At 34.6% G+C, this 19,771-nt stretch overlaps 1 protein-coding gene across 1 annotated transcript in view; it reads right to left on the reverse strand.

Moving 5' to 3' along the window:
• ZNF385D (zinc finger protein 385D) overlaps nt 1–19,771 on the reverse strand; it is a 988,862-nt gene that overhangs the window by 551,803 nt on the left and 417,288 nt on the right. The gene's annotated exons all lie outside the window — the stretch shown is intronic.

The following is a 19,771-nucleotide window of genomic DNA, read 5'->3' on the forward strand; positions in this document are numbered from 1 at the left end:
TATATTTATATTTATGCGTAGAAATAAAAATTTAAAAACATGTACATTATAAAAATTTAAATACCGTTATTTTCATGAAATTAAAGAAAAATTATCTCTGTGTCCCTACAACTTGATGTGAACAGGAAAAAAATGTGTTGTCCCTTTAATGATGAACAAAAATGTTTCAGTAATTTTAAATGTTTTATGCATTCTCTAAGGTCTTATCAAGCCAATGCTTGTTTAAAACATAGTTAATATAAGACAATATGTATGTAGCTTTAAATAGCCTCTATAACACAAACATATTTTCCAATCATTAATGTCTTAAGCAAAAAGACCAAAAGTAGAAAATAACATTCTTCAAAAAATATCTTTCTTGTAACAAGTGTCCAAACTCTTCTGTATGGCAGATATGTAATTTCCAGAAATAGCAACACAGTGCCAAAATCTCTATGTAATAAAGGAGGTCCAACTTTTTATTTGCCTCAAATAATACTCAACACAACAGAATCCCAATGCATATAATATTGTAGACAATTAGAATTTCATTTTTAATGTAATTTTATTTCTTCACCAAACTAAGATTTCTAGATGTATCCATTTTAGTTGGATAATTTGCTCTAATACCTAAGCAGGTTTTGACCCTCTAGTTAACACAGGCTTTCTCTCAATTATGCACAAGAGCCCAGAAGAAAGTTTTTGTGACTGACACTGGTGAGCCTGCCAGATGAGAGTGACTCAGGGCAGTGTGACACATGTCCCCGAAGTGTATCAGGTGTAAGCCTGAATGCACCTCCTGTAACTTATGTGGGCTGCAAGTGCTGAAGGGGGCAGCGATTGAAGAGAATGAAAGTAGGCCAGATGTTTCTAGGCAATTATTGGCCTACCCACAGCCCATGCATGAATTAGACCTTGTTCAGACAATGACTCCACATATAATGCCCAGATGATAAGCATGGGATTTTTCTCCACTCCCTACTATCTCTCAATGAAACTACTATTTACATTTTAAGCATGTCTCCAGTTTGGCTACATTCTTCCTCTCCAACTGCATCAGACACCTGCCATGTCAGTCACACTGCTCATTGCTGTTCTGTACTCATCCACATTCCTTTCTTACTGTGTTTCATGTGCTCTTTCCCCTAAAATTAATGTCCACCTCAACACCCCTACCTTCTATGTCCATCTTTGTATGTGTAATTGAGTACAAAGGCTATTATCCTACAAAGTCAAGGTTGAGTTCACTCCTCCTACTATTTCTTCTCCAGTTTCAGGTCTTCCCAATTTGTACTTTAATTTTATTCGTTACTTTGCAATTTAGTATATAAGTGTGTTCTTCATTGTTTGAAGCTCATGAGGTAGTCACTGAACTGAACTGTGAAGTCTTCCAGTTCAAGGCCCGTCTTTTGTGCTTCCTGGTATCTGGAATTTGGTTGCTAGAAATTCTGGATGTCACACTGATGGGGCAGGTTTCTCACTAAACTGATTTTCCAGGCTGGCAACTAAAGCGGAGTTTAAAATGTCAGTAAAGACAAAGACAAGTGGAGACTAATGTGCTGTCATTACTAGGGCAAGAATGGTGGTAAAGTCCCTATATTTGCCCACTGAAATACCAACGATGATCATTACCACCATAATTTGCATTTATTGGGCTTCTACTTCATACCTACTTTGGCTCTAAATCAGGGGTTTGATATGAACATAAATGCATTTAGTCAGAATAACAACACTATTAAGTACGTATTATTATCTCCATTTTCGGGAACATAAGGAATTTCTCAAAGACCATTCAGAAGGTAAGATTGGTGAAAATGGAATCAAAACATAATTTGACCTGACCACAAAACTTTTTACCACAGAACTCAGAAAGAATTTAGGCCTCTAAAAACTATATACTTGTTCACTAAAAAAAACCATCCACCAATTTTATATTGTAAATTATAAGTTGCATTATATTTTAAAACAGTCATTCAATCAAGCCCTGTTGTGCTCCTTAGTATGGAAGGAATTAAATATCCAGTCCTTATAATAAAAAAAGAAAATATAGATGAATGGAGAGAAATGAAGTATTAAATAAAAATTATATTAGAAATGTCTTAAAACAATTTGTGATGAGTTCAATAACTGATGCCATGAGATTATATCAAGGCTTACTGTAATTGTAGGCTGAAAGTTTTAAGCACTAGATTTGATAGGAGAAAGACTTTGGAAAAGGAATGGAAAGCTTTTCTGTCATCAGAAGGGAAGGCCTCAGATGTGAGAGATCTATATAAGTAAAGCTCAGTTCCTGGTTCAGATGACATTGAGTAAACTCATTTGGCAAAAGGAGAGAATTCACATAGGGAGTGACAAATGGAAGAGTATTAAGTTGTCCCAGGGAAAGAAGAATGAAAGCTTCTTTAGACTAACCAGTGAGGAAGGAAAACTTAGAGCTAAATGAATTTTCTCTGAACATGCCTCACTTCTTTCCACTTCCTTTATTTCCTTTTTTATTTCTTCCCTGGGTCTTTTTGTTTTAGAGGTCTTTGGAAACTTTTGCCTTGTTTGTGTTATTTTATAAGTTTCTGACAAACCACGAACTATGACATTGTCTACTGATATTTCTCTATTCCTTTTTTACAACATATGAAAAAAATTTTAAGTGTAAAGCATCATTAGGCAATGTGATGTAGCAAAAAAAGTGTTTATGGATTTTAAAGGCAAACAGAGGTGGATTTGACACCAGTTCACCCAGTTCACCCATTTAGTGGCAAGTTGCTTACTCTCCATGTATCTCACATTCTTCGTCTGTCAAATGGGAAAAAGAATAACTACTTGGCAAGTAAATTGAATGTGAAGATTAGGAAATATATATGTAAAGCACTGTTTTTTACAATGTAGCAAATGCAATATTACATCAGGGTATTATCAATTTGTTCAACATTCATGTCAAACAAAGTTTATATTTTATGCCAGAAACTCTCCTTCTTGCTGAAGTGCAGCAATGAAAACAAAACAGAACAAACCTAGTCTATATGCTATCAAGGAACTTAGATTCTAGTTAGGGAGATAGACAATAGTCAGATTATAAGTATGTAATATAGTTCAGCTATATTTCAATGCTGTGAAAAAATAAAAAATACAGGATAGGCTAAGAGGATAAAAGTAGGCTTGGAGTATAAAGAGTTCATATACAGTGGTCAGGGAGGTTCCAAAATATATTTATTTTTAAGGAAGAAAATATCATATGTAAAAATCTGCTGTATAAAACACTTGTCAACGTCATAATACATAAATAGTTTTGAATTCTGCAAAAAGAGTATCAACTTTGTAAGAAGTTACTTCAAATAAAAGTACACCACAGAGGATCCATCCAAGTATTTATAGATAATTCATGTTTTGTCAAAGGCCGCAAAACAAAAAATGTTAAATCTAAAGTGTTTGAAACCGATGACTAATAAAGATCAATGAGGGACAAAGGCAAATTATCTTTGAAACTGTGATTCCAGCCAATGAAAAAAGATGATACAATTTATTTTAATCCCTACTTTGTATTTGGTAGACAACTATTAAATGAGTTGAGTACTATTTCTATTGTATGGTGGTTAAAAGGGAATTCCCAGGAAACAAAATATTTGGGTTCAAAACTGTGATTTTTCTTAGCTGTGTGACCTAGCTTATGGAATTTATATGTTACTATCTTGATAATGCCATTTTTGGGGAAATTTTGTTATTATGAGAATACCAACACACTCTATGACAAAAATTATCTATTATTTTCAACGAATTGATAATACTCAGATCTAATATTGCATTTTGCGATGTTGTAAAAAACAGTGCTTTACATATGTATTTCCTAATCTGCACATCCAATTTACTTGCCAAGTAGTTATTCTTTTTCCCATTTGACAGACGAAGAGTAAGCAACTTGCCACTAAATGGGTGAACACAGTTATCTATTTGGAAATAGAGTAGTATTATATGTATGCACTAAGCTGACTCAAATGTCAGGTATAATAAAATTTCCTACTTAGCTAAAGTAAGTGAAGCAAACAATGATCTACCAAGTATAGTGATTAGGCAGGATGTTTTCTATGGTCTTTTTCCATTTTAATTCCATGACTTTTTTTTTTTTTTTTTTGAGATGGAGTCTCGCTTTCTCGCCCAGACTGGAGTGCAGTAGCGCGATCTTGGCTCACTGCAACCTCCACCTCCCGGGTTTACGCCATTCTTCTGCCTCAGCCTCCCAAGTAGCTGGGACTATAGGCGCCTGCCACCACGTCCAGCTAAATTTTTGTGTTTTTAGTAGAGACGGGGTTTCACCATGTTAGCCAGGATGGTCTCGATCTCCTGACCTCGTGATCTGCCCGCCTTGGCCTCCCAAAGTGCTGGGATTACAGGTGTGAGCCACCGCACCCAGCCTCTTTCTCTTTTATGTGTTATGGCCCACCTCATTCTAGAATTAATTTGAGGCAACTAACTCTTTAAGCTTTATGATGGAAAATAAAAATTATTTTTTTAAAAAATTGTTTGTTCTTCCTCATTCATAGCCTTAGGTCCTTTTACAAAATCCCATGGCTAAAAGCCATTAGGTTACATACAATTATTCTTTTAGCATTTGGGAAATGCTGCTTTCCTAGAACTTTTCTCTTTTATAAAGAAAATACATACAACATACACATATGTATGTTAAGTATGTATGTTATACCTAAGGACGTGACAAAACAGCAACATTTTATGTGTATTATGTCAAGTAACTGATTAGTTGTCAAAAATTTTATAGCGTAATTTTTAAATTTTCTGAAATACTATTACATTTTTATTTTTAGATAAATCATACCCACTTGGTATTCAATTAGTTTGTTTTTACAATAAAATGACTTCTTTTTAAGTGATCAGAGGAGAATAAGCAAATAAAAATTGATTTGAATTCTTTTCCTAAACCTGTCCACAAATGAGGGATTCTTTTCGATTATAATCCACATTCTAATTTCTAGTGAGTCATCTTCCTTCCAATGACACCTAATACAAACAGAATATAGGGACTCATCCTCCAGCTAATGCATTGTTTAGAAACTTAGTAAGTGAATAAAAGCACGTGGCCATGAGGACACAAAAATATCTAAGCGCTGCAGAAACAGCCACATAATTTGCTCCTTGATTTATTGCATCTTTGGCAGGCAATGCTCTGAGCTTCCATGCATATATGGGCAATTGGGGCATCTGTGATGAAGTGCTGTTGACAGAAGTATGGCCCGTGGTAACATGATTGCTCTAATAAGGAACCATGGCAAGTCAGACAGCTGTATCAATGGTTATTCTCTGCTTTGATATTTCAAAATGTCAACACACCATCACAAACTGTCAGGGGAAACAATTTAAAGCTGTAGGGGAAGAAAAGAACACTTCTATCGGCAGTTCTTTAATCGGGTCATTGTTTAAGACATCCCTAATCACAGGTATGATATGTGCTGTTCTGTAACATATCTAAAAAACATAGGATTTCACTGAAAGCTGAAGACCAACTTCATCTTATTCGACAGTTATCACTTATTTTGCCTCGTAAGATGTTATAACTTAACCCTTCTAGGTCCACACTGGAATTGTCATGACAATGGTTAAGAACTTATAAATGTAATATTACTTCACATAAGAACTCATACTTCTAATAATGAAAATTGTATCAGAGAAGCCAAAAAAGGTCTTAACTTCACGCTAAATTCAGCTATGTCATACTAGAAGGCCTAAAAATGAGGGAAGTATTAATTTATTCCACCCAGTTCACATTTTGGTACTTCCTAGCTTATAGTGAAAAAAGGCATCTTGAAGCAATAACTGACTAATTTATAAAAATGACTAACTAGTAATGAATAAGTAATTATTTATTTGACTCATCCTGTCTTATTTATCTCTTTTTCTATGCTCCAATTTATCAAATATTGATCTTTGATAGAATTAATGACTTGTGGAGTGATAACATCATGGAAAAAATGATACATCTACTAATATAATATATTCAGTATATTTCATCAATATTTTAATTTGGAAATTAGTTCATATGATATAATATAGATTAAATTATAAAAGAAAATAGCAACATGTGCCCAACAAATATATATACTACTTTGTAAGGTAATGTCTTTTTCTTTTATGTATATAATCAACAAATACATTTATAGGTTACAGTGTGCTATAACTAAAGTAAACATGTAGATTTTTCTGAACCAAAGTTAGAAATTTTACTAACCAGATATAATTTTGCTAGCAAAGAAGGAAATAAGGATACTACATGAACGGTAATTTAGTCCTGGCAGTTTAACGGAATGGCCAAACTAAGCCTGAAAACACTGATGCATTTTGTTGCATATGGAAATACAAAGAAATCGTTAAATATTGTTACATTTGATGACAAGAATTATGATCGTGTTAAAAATTCAATCAAGTTTCCTTGTCAGTTCAATAATGATAATTTTAACATGTTCATACCAAAAACCCAGTGAACCATGGAATTGCATTCAACAAACAGAACGAAGCCAGATGCTAAGTCTGATTAAGAAAATATTAAATATAATTACCATTTATTTACGTTTTCAGCTATATGGCACTTAAGTAAAAGGATAGTTTTTTAAATAGAGTAAAAATTCATATACACAGCACCCTTCTTTTTTACAGTCTTCCACATTAACTTACCCAACAGCATTGCACTTGCTGCTAATGAAAAGAGAGCAGGCTGTACAAATCTTCTTAAGTCTCCTGTGGCAAGAAAACTATTACAGAAATGAATAGAAGGAGGTCTCTGGAGCTTTTCTCTTGCCTTCTTGTTTTACCAAAGGCTGTTAGGATCACACTGAGAACTGTCAAAGCTGAATAAACCACTGACAATTGGGTTTATACCCGTTGGGCAGTCGAGCTTTCATAGGGGATGATTCGACTTTGTCTGAGCACCAATATATTAGAAACAATGTGAAAACTCCCAGTGACTGGAGCCTGGCTTATGACTGTAGACAAAGAGGAACTTTTCTGCTAGTGCTTTGCAAGGAAAGGCTTGTCAGAGAGAGTTAATTCAAGCAGCCTGAAATTACATCAACCCTGTACATTTAAGTATTATTAATCTGCAGCTTTGCACATTGTATTTTCAAAGCAGTTCAGCTGAAGGGTGGGAGAATAACTAGGTTTACAGAATCATTTAGAAATGTTAAATTTCTTAACTCCTAACTTTGACAAGAAAATGTTCATTAGTGTTATGGGATGAGAGAGGATAAAAAATATTTGAAAGTCAAATGAAGATTACTATTTTATATTATTTTATGACACATTTAATTTTTTCAGAATAAACGAGCAAATTCATTGATGAATAAAATTATAAAAATGTAGATATATATGTAAAGTATTACTAGGTCAAGACCTTCATCTTCATTTTATAGAGTACAGATGAATATTTCTTCATGCGTTTTGGAGCTCTCATTTACATAGAAAACATTACAAATTCACTATCAATATGAATCATTTGAAATTCTTATTTTCAATTTACACATAGGTAGACTCTTAGAAAATATACATCATATTTGTCAAATACTAAATGCATATATTCACTGACTCTGTATTTGAATATGTGTGTGCATGTATACATATGTGTGTATATGTATATGTATATATATACACACACACATATATATATAGCTAGAGAGAGAGAGATTGAGAGAAAGAGAATGAAAGAGAGAAAGAGACAGAGAGAGGAGAGTGAGAAATTTTTCTATGTCACATAGGCTGGGATAGTAAAATAACTGATTTAACAGAGTTTGTGAATATTGTCTGGTCTTCAGAAAAAATTTTTAAGCTATATGGATGTTCATGCATGTAAAATGCATGTTCGTGGTGAGATGCATGTTAGTTGTATGTTTTCTGCGCAGAAGAGCAAACATTTTAAGCCTGGTTTTTTTCTACTCACTAGCTGTGAAAACTTCAACAACTCACTGAAAAACCTAATTTCAATTTCTGTAAAACAAAAATAATAATGCCTAGAGAGCTATCAAGATTAAATTCCTTTGCTCATGTGAAAGACGACATAAAGTAAGTGGAACAAATGTTTTTTCTGGACTAAGAATTTTACATGATGGTAAATATTTATCTTCAAAAACTTATTTTGTGCTTTTATTATGTGTTTGGCTCAGTGATCCTCCGCCCAATTGATGGAAGTTTCTTTTTTTTTGGAGATGGAGTCTCGCTCTGTCACCCAGGCTGGAATGCAGTGGCCAGATCTCAGCTCACTGCAAGCTCCGCCTCCCGGGTTTACGCCATTCTCCTGCCTCAGCCTCCCGAGTAGCTGGGACTACAGGCGCCCGCCACCTCGCCCGGTTAGTTTTTTGTATTTTTTAGTAGAGACGGGGATTCACTGTATTAGCCAGGATGGTCTTGAGATCCTGACCTTGTGATCCACCCACCTCGGCCTCCCAAAGTGCTGGGATTACAGGCTTGAGCCACCGCGCTCGGCCTGATGTTAAGTTTCTTAATCCTACCCTTAACTAGAATTGTCATGTTAACCTACACTGTGGAATTACCCAACTTTGTGAAATGTCTTAAAGAAAAATTGTTTAAATATGTGCCTTGACATATTAAGTTGATGAACTCATATTATATGTTTATACTGGAAACATCAGTAATTATGCTTCATTTCCTCTTTGAGGAACTCAGATTAATAAGTTTTACATTTTGAGTTACGCTTCTCAATTTCAGAGCTCTCTAAAAATTAAGAAATCAGTTCACAGTAATATGAATTCAAGCTGAACTCAGTAATCATCTCTTAATTTTACTTAATGCAGTGTGCATATTCATGGCAAATTAGCTGATTTAGTTGACCGCTGCTCAGGTCACGGATCAATTCACCAATGTATTTATCTATTTCTCCAAAGTCATACGCTGGTGAACCACAAAATTAGGATCTCTTCTTTTGGAGAAGCATTGGTTCCTTGATTTTTATTTTAAAGAGAAAGAATACTTTTCTCTTTTAACTTAACCATTTCCATCCTCTATTTAAAATGAGAGAATTAGAGAAAGTAAAATATTTAAGCCTATTATTTTACATTCTTTATAGGCACAAAACACTTTTACATATATCTATTCAATGGTGCGTATCATGTACAAGAAATTCAACACATAAAGTAGTCTACACGGAGTCACCCATTAGTTTGTAGATATTGCAAAGTTGAAATTTAATTTATTAGATTTTAAAGATAAAAAGAAATGGAAACGTTTTTGAAATTTTTCTTTGTTTTCTCTAATATATATTTTTAAATATAATGTTCATATGAACTGATTTATTTTCATGTAGCACTAGGTTAAAAATTATTCTCTCAGGCTAGGCACAGTGGCTCACACCTGTAATCTGAAAACTTCCAGAGGCTGAGGCGGGCGGATCACTTCAGCTCAGGAGTTGGAGACCAGCCTGGCTCACAAGGTGAAATCCCATCTCTACTAAAACTACAAAAATTAGCTGGGCGTCGTAGCTTGCACCTGTAATCCCAGCTACTAGAGCGGCTGAAGCAGGAGAATCTCTTGAACTCAAGAGGCGGAGGTTGCAGTGAGCTGAAATTGCGCTACTGCACTCCAACCTGGGTGATAGAGCAAGACTCTGTGTCTAAAGAGTAAAAATAAAACATTAAAAAAAATTACTTTATCATTTTGAAGAATCTTCCATGAAAACATTTTTAAGAAGCCATATCACACTGCAATGTGCAGATCTACCATAATTATTTAAATTCAAATACCTGATTGGACTTATGGATTAATACCAATTTGACCCTTCTGAAAAAAACATCAGGTTGAGTATGCCTGAGAAATATCTTGTGAATCTATTATTTCTTTCTTAATCTAAAATTTTCCAAATGGAATTTTGGGGTCAAAGGTGATATAAATATTTCAGTTTGCACTCATAAAAGTTTGTAATAATTAATATAACACGGGTATAAGAAATACTGAATATTTCACTTACAACTCTACACACAGCGTCAAACTTATAAATACAATAGCAAATTTATAATTTAAATATCTTTTGAGTTGCTTATATATAAATATTGGCAAATTTATGGTATGGTAGAGCCATTCTCTTATAAAGTTATGTTTTTCAAGGCTCTTTCATGTATTTTATAAGTTATTTATTTATTTATTTATTTATCTATTTTGAGATAGAGTCTCGCTCTGTTGCCCACGCTGGAGTGCAATGGCACAACCTCGTCTCACTGTAACCTCCACCTCCCGGGTTCAAGCCATTCTCCTGTCTCAGCCTCAGCCTCCTGAGTAGCTGGGATTACAGGTGCCCACCACCACACCAGGCTAATTTTTTGTATTTTTAGTAGAGACAGGGTTTCACTATGTTGCCCAGGCTGGTCTCGAACTCCTGACCTCACGATCCACCTGCCTCGGCCTCCCAAAGTGCTGGGATTACAGACATGAGCCACAGAGCCCAGTCATACGTTATTTTTAAATTGGACACGCACATGACTATTTTTTGCATGTAATATCTCTATATGTATTAATCCATTTATCTTTCTTCTATCATCTATATTTTTGTTGACACACCAAAATATATCAATATTTTTATTTATGGTTTCAATCATTGGAGTTATGCTTAGAAAGGCCCTTTCCAAGTCAGGATTATGTATTTGTCTATATTTAACTTTAGAATGTGTTACTTTTGAAGCAATATTTCTCCTGGGTTTTGTGTTACCATATTATATGAAGTAGACAGCAAAATATTGTTTTTAATTTTTGATGTAATTAGGTCTTTGTTCTGATACTACTTGAAAAACCCACTCTTTATTCATTTGAAATGCTGCCATTATAATTAATTTTCATATAAATTTATGTCTGATTCTGGACTTTCTGTTATAATTCACTAATTAATGCCCATCTTTTTTCTGTCAATGTCACACTATTATAATTACTAAAGCTGTTTAACATCTGACAGTTCAATCCACCATCAAATTGGATTGATTCTTCTCTTTTCTTAATTATATCAATAAATTTCCTAAATGGCCCTAATTTTTTTAACTTACTAAAATAGATTAAGAGAAAAAAAGCATTCCAATATTGGCTCTATGACATAAAATATAAAAAGCAAATAAAAAAACTTTCCTGGTATTAATAAAACATTCTGAACCCAGAAACTCTCTTAGGAGGCAAGTTTTTCTCTTCTTTCTTTGCACTGACAAGTTTTTCCATAGGTACTGATTTTCTGCTCTTCCTTAAATTCCTTAAGTCAGAAAATTTACATTTTATAGTAAAATATTCAATATTGCTGGAGGGTTTCGGACATATAGTCAGATAACTACCCTGCTTCTCACATCTAATATTATATATTTGTACATGCCATTTTTATCGTGCAAAATACCAGATTTTGATATACTGAATTGGCATATAATATTTTAATTTATCAGTTTTATTTTTTCTAATTCATTAGATTCTGCTATAATCCATACACTTGTTTTCTCTCTGTTTTCCAGTTGCATGAGACAAATATTTATTTCATTCCTTGTCATTTTTTCTCAATTTCATTGTTCACTGTAAAAATGTTGAAAAATATAGAACAAAAAATGTGAAATTAACTATTATGTTACAATTGAAAAATAATTTTTGCTATGAAGTATAAGAAATCTGCCTTTGATCTAAAAATCTTGTGTGGGAGTTTAGAATAAAATTAACAACGATAAACTTTAAAATTAAACAATTATTATAGTTTTAGCAATTACACTGACAAATCGCCCTCTAAGAATGGTCTATTTTTCCTTAAATACATTGGGTTTTGCAGTATTTCATGTCCTTACGTAATATCCCAAAATTTTACCTTTTTACCATTTTTGCTCTTTAACTTACATGTATTTAGTAACTAGTGATATTGTGGTATTTAATACACTCATTGTTCATTTGTTTTGTGACAATCCTTTTATCATCCACTTAAGTTTCTGTTGGAAACTTCATTTTCCAATTGAATTACAAGAATTCTTAGGGAAACAGAATTTTTGGCAAAATACTACAAATATATTTCCTGATTTTTCAATAGTGTTTAAAAATTCTATATGACATGGCGCCCTTTTAGATATTTGTGAGTGTGTGTGTCTGTGTGTGCACACATTAGAAATGTTTTCTACTTGAGAGCCTGTGTTTCGTCCTTCATCCTGATGTGCTGTGCCTTTTCCATCCCATCAGTAAGGGTGGCTATGTTTACTGTTGGGCCTCTCAGTGGAGTGTAGCTGTATTGGAATGCTATTGAGCTCAAGTGTTTTAGGGTAGTCTAAACTAGATGAGTGCTTTCTGAGTTCAGCCTTCTATTTTCTTTCTTGCCTTTTTCCTTTCCTTTCCTTTCTTAAAACTTTAAGTTCCAGGTTACATGTGCAGAACATGCAGGTTTGTTACGTAGGTATACAAGTGCCACGGTGGTTTGCCGCACCCATCAACCTGTCATCTACATTAGGATTTCTCCTAATGCTATCCCTCCCCTATCCCCCCATCAGCCAACAAGCCCTGGTGTGTGATGTTCCCCTCCCTGTGTCCATGTGTTCTCATTGTGCAACTCCCACTTATGAGTGAGAACATGCAGTATTTGGTTTTATGTTCCAGTGTTAGTTTGCTGAGAATGATGGTTTCCAACTTCATTGATGTCCCTGCAAAAGACATGAACTCACCCCTTTTTATGGCTGCATAGTATTCCACGGTGTATATGTGCCACATTTTCTTTATCCAGTCTATCATTGATGGACATTTGGGTTGGTTTCAAGTCTTTGCTATTGTGAATAGTGTCATAATAAACATATGTGTGCACATGTCTTTATAGTAGAACGATTTATAATTCTTTGGGTATATACTCAGTAATGGGATTGTTGAGTCAAATGGTATTTCTGGTTCTAGATCCTTGAGGAATCGCCATACTGTCTTCCACAATGGTTGAACTAATTTACACTCCCACCAACAGTGTAAAATGTTCCTATTTCTCTACACCTTCTCCAGCATCTGTTGTTTCCTGACTTTTTAATGATCAGCATTCTAACTGGCATGAGATGGTATCTCATTGTGGTTTGGATTTGCATTTCTCTAATAACCAGTGATGATGAGCTTCTTTTCATGTTTGTTAGCTGCAGAAATGCCTTCTTTTGAGAAGTGTCTGATCATATCCTTTGCCCACTTTTTGATGGAGTTGTTTTTTTCTTGTAAATTTGTTTGACTTCTTTGTAGATTCTGGATTATTAGCCCTTCGTCAGGTGAGTAGATTGCAAAAATTTTCTCCCATTCTGTAGGTTGCCTGTTCACTCTGATGTAATTTCTTTTGCTGTGCAGAACCTCTTTAGTTTAATTAGATCCCATTTGTCTAGTTTGGCTTTTGTTGCCATTGCTTTTGGTGTTTTACTCATGATGTCTTTGACCATGCCTATGTCCTAAATGGTATTGCCTAGGTTTTCTTCTAGGGTTTTTATGGTTTTAGGTCTTACCTTTAAGTCTTTAATCCATCTTGAGTTAATTTGTGTACAAGGTGTAAGGAAGGGGTTCAGTTTCAATTTTTTGCATATGGCTAGGCAGTTTTCCCAGAACCATTTATTAAATAGGGAATCCTTTCCCCATTGCTTGTTTTTGTCAGGTTTGTCAAAGATCAGATGGTTGTAGATGTGTGGCATTATTTCTGAGGCTTCTGTTTTGTTCCATTGGTCTGTATATCTGTTTTGGTATATGTGCCATGCTGTTTTGGTTACTGTAGTCTTGTAGTATAGTTGGAAGTCAGGTAGCATGATGCCTCCAGCTTTCTTCCTTTTGCTTAGAATTGGTTTGGCTATATGGGCTCTTTTTTGGTTCTATATGAAATTTAAAGTAATTTTTTTCTAATTCTGTGAAGAAAGGCAATGGTAACTTGATGTGGATAGAATTGAATCTATAAATTACTTTGGGCAGTATGGCCATTTTAATGATATTGATTCTTCCTATCCATAAACATGGAATGTTTTTCCATTTGTTTGTGTCCTCTCTTATTTCCTTGAGCAGTGGTTTGCAGTTCTCCTTGAAGAGTTCCTTCACATCCCTTATAAGTTGTATGCCTAGGTATTTTATTCTCTTTGTAGCAGTTGTGAATGGGAGTTCACTCATGATTTGGCTATCTGATTGTCTATTATTGGTGTATAGGAATACCTGTGATTTTTGCACATTGATTTTGTATCCTGAGACTTTTCTGAAGTTGCTTATCAGCTTACGGAGATTCGGGGCTGAGACAATGGGGTTTTCTAAATAAATATACAATCCTGTCGTCTGCAAACAGAGACAATTTGACTTTCGCTCTTCCTATTTGAATACCCTGTATTTCTTCCTTTTGCTTGATTGCCCTGGACAGAACTTCCAATACTATGTTGAATAAGACCCTATTTTCTGAATTAGGGTTCTTCCACTGTCTCCACTACTTGTTTTCCATGACAATGCTTTGCTTCTTTAAAAAGTGAAGCTGTTGGTGCACCTACATGGTCTTTATTCAGGCCCCACTTTCACTATACATACTTAAATAAACTCTTCAACTTTTAAATTTGTTCTATATATACCATGTATTTTCTAAATTATTGGCTTGAAGGTAGGATTCTCCCCCTTTTTTGAGTTTATATTCTTTTAGTTAGCCCTGGAAAAAGAATAGAAAGAAAAACTTTCCATTTCTGCAGCACTTGCATGGAGATAGTAAAACTGAATGCTATGTTTTTCCACAAAGATCATTAACTAGATGAGATTGTTGAAAAACCATGACCTTTGAGGAACTCCATTATTTTAGATCTTCAGGACCTAACTACCCTCTGATCTCAACACAGGACTCTCTTGAGCAAAGAACAATGGGACTCTTTTTAAGCAACTATGTACCAATGATGTCATACATTCCTATCCAGAATGCTGCTTTTAATTGTTATATATGATGTAACTATGATGTAGTAACTATGATGGTTTCCTCTCTCTTCTCATGGCTTAAATATCCTGAATTGACCCTTCAGTGAAATACTCTGATTTTTCTCACTGATTTGTATTTCCTTACCTGGCATCTCCGCTATTATTCTCTTTCCTAAGATCTAGTGGACTTTGTTTTACTCTCTAACATGACATTTTGTTGATCCTAAGACACCATACAATTTTAAAACACATTTTGAATTTAATAAAAGGCCTCATTAGGAGAGGCATCAATAAACATAAACATGATACAACATTGTTTGCCTTAATTTTAAGCCCGCAACCTGATATCAGAATTATTAAAATGTGAAAAAACATGCACTATATTTTTAAGGTCAGATGGCCTGGGTTTAAGTCCTGATGTCGTTACTTATTTGATGATTTTGGAATCTCCCTAAACCTCAGTTTTCTCATCTTTAAAATATAGGTTTTATAATAAAACCTAACTCAGAAAGTGATTGTGATAATTAAATACTTCAAATTTAACTACTAACTCAGAGTTTGGCATAAAACAGTCACTTAAATATATTTATTTCATATAATTATAGACTACGTTTTGGTGACTGGTATCAAAGTCTTTTTATACAATAGTATAAGAATGTACCTGATACTTAATATATTTTATGATTCCGTCAAAAGTTCTAAAACTAAACATTTTCGTTACTTTTTATATCATACATAAACTAAACTCAAATGAAATTTCTGATGCCAAAGGTAGAATTGCTAGTTACACGAAAAATGTTCATGGTCTGTAAACTCATTTCTCAGACTTCCAAAGAGGTTTCCCATGACGCCTTAAGTACTAGCGATTCCTCTCCCTTTACTAAACACATTCAACAATCACAAAATCAAGATTACTGGTGTCTATCTTCTTTATTTTCCGACTTTATGTTCTTTGTTGGGTTACAAACTACCACAATTGTCAAACCTGAGTACTCTACAATATTATCTTCTCTGCTGGCTAGATTTTCCTCAAGTGTTTCCTTTCTTTCCCGTTTCTGTTTAATTAAATCTAATAAAACATTTGTAAAGGTCATGTGGGAAATGCACATTTCAGGCAAGCAGCAGAACTTACAAACTAGAGGCTCAGAATAAAACTTTTTTTTTCCTCTAAAAAGTTACATCAAGCTCAATGGGTAATTACTTAGTTTTTGGATGACAGTAAAACATCTGGAAAAAATGTAAAATTGACTGGCTCTTTGAGTTCCATTCTGATGTTTCATTATATTATTCTCCTTTGATTCATCTTTTATGACTATATTCATTATGCTATACTTGAAACTTCCTGAACAAATATAATTTCAGCAAGATTAAATATTTACATCCAAGTAATACTTGTAAGAAAAGTTCTATCAAATGGCTAAAACACAGTTTATTCAACAGCTTTGGTTGTTAGTGGCTATTTTTAAGTAGGGTAGCTTCCAGGAAAATGGCATTAACTCATATTTTTACCTCAACTAAACCCCTGTGTTTTCTAAACATTCAAGGAAGAGAGAGCATTTTTGCCCTTCTATTTAACTTCAGCAAATACTATACCCACCCATCCATTTTTTTTTTTTAATGTTCACGTAACTAAAATAAATATGATGCCTGAGAGAGTAATTTATTTAGGCTTACACAAAGATACCACTGTAGTATTTGGAAATTAGAGAAAATTAGAGTAAGTAATTTCTAATTATGGTAGTAAACTCACTCACATATAATCACACACAATGAAGGCACATGTAGCCTGTAGCAAAGAACAGAATTTTGAAAAATGAGATCCCTTCCAACCTGCTTTGTTGAGCCATATTTATAACATCATTGATAAACATAAGCTGGACAAAAAATAAAAACAAGAAAAAGATACTCAAATTATTTCTAATTGAATTATTTTAAGGTAAAAAGTCAGATTTTATCTAATCACAGCATAAGAGCTGCCCTCCACCCCCATTTGGAAGATAAGATACAATATAAGTTCTCAAAAGCACAATATTGAGTCAAGTCTTCTCATTGGTTTGCTGTGTTAATAATTCTCTCTGTACCTCAGTTTTTTTTGCTGTAACAAGGGTCTTATAATAATGACAACTTCAATGCCTGAATATTCCATTTTAACACATACGTATTAGATGATGTTTGACCCATAGCAGATGAAATTTGTCGCTAAGTAACTCGCCCCAGTATGTTCTTTTTTTCAAGTAAACACATAGGGATCAATATTCTCAAAATTACGGTTTTTGACACATTCTCCTGATGGGAGTTTTAAATTATTTTATAGGCTCACAAGGGCTCACAAGGGTCTGAGGAGCCCTAGTAAACTTAGAATAACTCCTCAACCTAGAGGTTTCTAAACTTTCTCATTTTGTAGCAATTTTAGTGTCTTAATAATATTGACACAGTGCCCCTAGGCCAAAAGAAATATGTGAGTTCTGTTTGTTAATTAGTTAGGTGTAAACAACATAATTTTTATATCCTAAGTGGTTATATCCTAACAACATAGTAGCAACATGATTCACTAATATATATATTAACTGAAGGTAAAACATTATTTCTATTTCATTCTTAAATTATCACAGTGACTTACTAAGGGAATCCATGTTCCTGTTGGACCCAAAACAATTTATTAAACTTTGGAATAATGTTAGACATCCCCACCCTCACTTCCCTGTCCTCACTCACTTGTGTGTTCTACTTGCATCATATCACAGCAACCACTGAAAAGGAAGCTTTACAAAAATATAACAGAATGAAAAGGAATGCAGCACAATGTAATGTTGAAACTGTGACTAGCCCCAAGCAAGTGGCCTGCAAGGCTGTCTAGGCTTTGAAACACTTAGAAATCTGATGACGCCCCTGTGAGTTCACTGGAATGCCTGAGACTGACTTTTAACTTTTATCGTAAAAATCATTTTTTATTGTTACCAACAGATATTTCTGTGTTACTACAAATGGAACATCATTGTGAAAATGTATGACAAGTTATTTCATCAAACAAAGGAAAAAATCTTTACAAAATTCCTCCTTACTCCTACAAAACACAGTACAGTGACATAAATTTGGATGCAACACTGTAGGCAACTGGCTGTTTATCCTTCTTGCTGGCTCTGTTCTTAAAATGGCTGGAGGAAGCAGGTGATATAGGAGATAGAAACTAAAGTTCTTACCTTCTTGCAGGGAGTGGAGACAGGGCATGAAATAAAAACCAAGCTACATGGAAAATGCAGGTAATTCCACCCCCAAAAACGGGGAGGAAGAAGATGGTTTCTCTTGTCTCCAATATTCTCCCATATCCATCTCCCCAAATCCGGCCAATAAATATCACCTAAACAGGGAGGTGATTTCTTAAGCTTCTGATGCTTCTTAAGAAATCGGAAGCTTAAGAAAGATGATTCTGGATTCAAAATCATCTCTGTTAAAACTGAAGCCTGGGCGAAGAAACACTACTCAGTGGTGCCAAACCAAACAAAAACTTGAATTTACCTAAATTTTGCAGTCTGTTTTCAAATTCTCAGTTTACCGTGCTGCATAGATTCAGCTTGACCATTTAATTAATCCGCATGTTACAAAATTGAGTATTTTTGATTAACTCTTTGAGTTATGGTGGTAAGAGGGTTAGCTTCATCATTTATTAAATGTCTACTGCATGCCAGTTCCATACTGGCACATGCTAAGTACTACTGGCATGACACAGATAATTAATTCTTCCGTAATTCAAAGAAGGGAATATTTTTGTGGTTTTTCACAGGTGGGTAAGAACCTGAGTTTATTGGCCAGACATAGTGGATCGTGTCTGAAATCCCAGCAGTTTGGGAGGCCCAGGCATGTGGATCACTTGAGCTCAGGTACATGAAATGAGCTTGGAAAACACGGTGAGACCCTGTCTCTCTAAAAAAGAAAAAAAATTATCCATGTCTAGTGGCACATGCCTGTAATCCCAGTACTCAAGAGGCTGAGGTGCGAGGATCTGCTTGAGCCCAGGAGATAGAGGCTGTAGTGAGCCGTGATCACGCCACTGCATTGAAGACTGGGTGTGAGAGTGAGACTATGTCTCAGAAAGAAAAAAGCAAAAGAAAAAGAGAAGAGAAGAAAATGAAATGAAAAAGAAAAAGAACCTGAGTTTATTCATCCAGAGTCCTAGATGTGAACGAGATCATTGTCCCCACCTGCTGTATAGGGGCTTCCTTTACAAATGTGATATTCTTGCTCATTTTCACACTTACTATATTTTATAATACAATAGTAATAACAAGAAGATAAAGGTAAGTTTAAAATGATAAAGTTTGACTGGGAGAAGAAGAAAAAGGGCTGACCCTCTACAGCGATCTAATTGTCATTGCGTAAAAGGGAGACAACTAAGAGGTGACCTTGGAAAAACTAAATACTTTGCATTATACTTAGCTTTTCAATAACTGGATGTAAGTTCCTGGCCAACAGAGTGACATGTTTGAAACAATCTATATGTCAGAGGGAGTTTTTCACAGTGGTTAACGTATCCTCCACTTTTAGCAATACATATGCAATGGTAAAATGTGATGCATGATTTTGGTCATCGGAGTGAGTGCTATTGCTCTATTGCTAAACATAATCTCTCAAAATAATCATGTGATAAGCCTGGTTTCAAAAAGAGGGATGCATGACTTCAGGGGCCAATCCAAGACCTTCAACAAAAGCATGCCTCAAGAAGAAAGCAACCTGTATTATTTATCCTGTGATCCACAGTCTTTCTCCATCAGGTGATCCAATTTAACTGTGACTTAAAGTTTATTATCTGTGGTGATATGGTTTGGCTGTGTCCCCACCAAAATGTCAACTTCAATTGTATCTCCCAGAATTCCCACCTGTTGTGGGAGGGACCCAGGGGGAGGTAACTGAATCA

The sequence above is a fragment of the Trachypithecus francoisi genome, unplaced genomic scaffold (genome assembly GCF_009764315.1).
Source record: "Trachypithecus francoisi isolate TF-2019V2 unplaced genomic scaffold, Tfra_2.0 Lachesis_group0, whole genome shotgun sequence".
In the NCBI taxonomy this organism is placed as follows: domain Eukaryota; kingdom Metazoa; phylum Chordata; class Mammalia; order Primates; family Cercopithecidae; genus Trachypithecus; species Trachypithecus francoisi.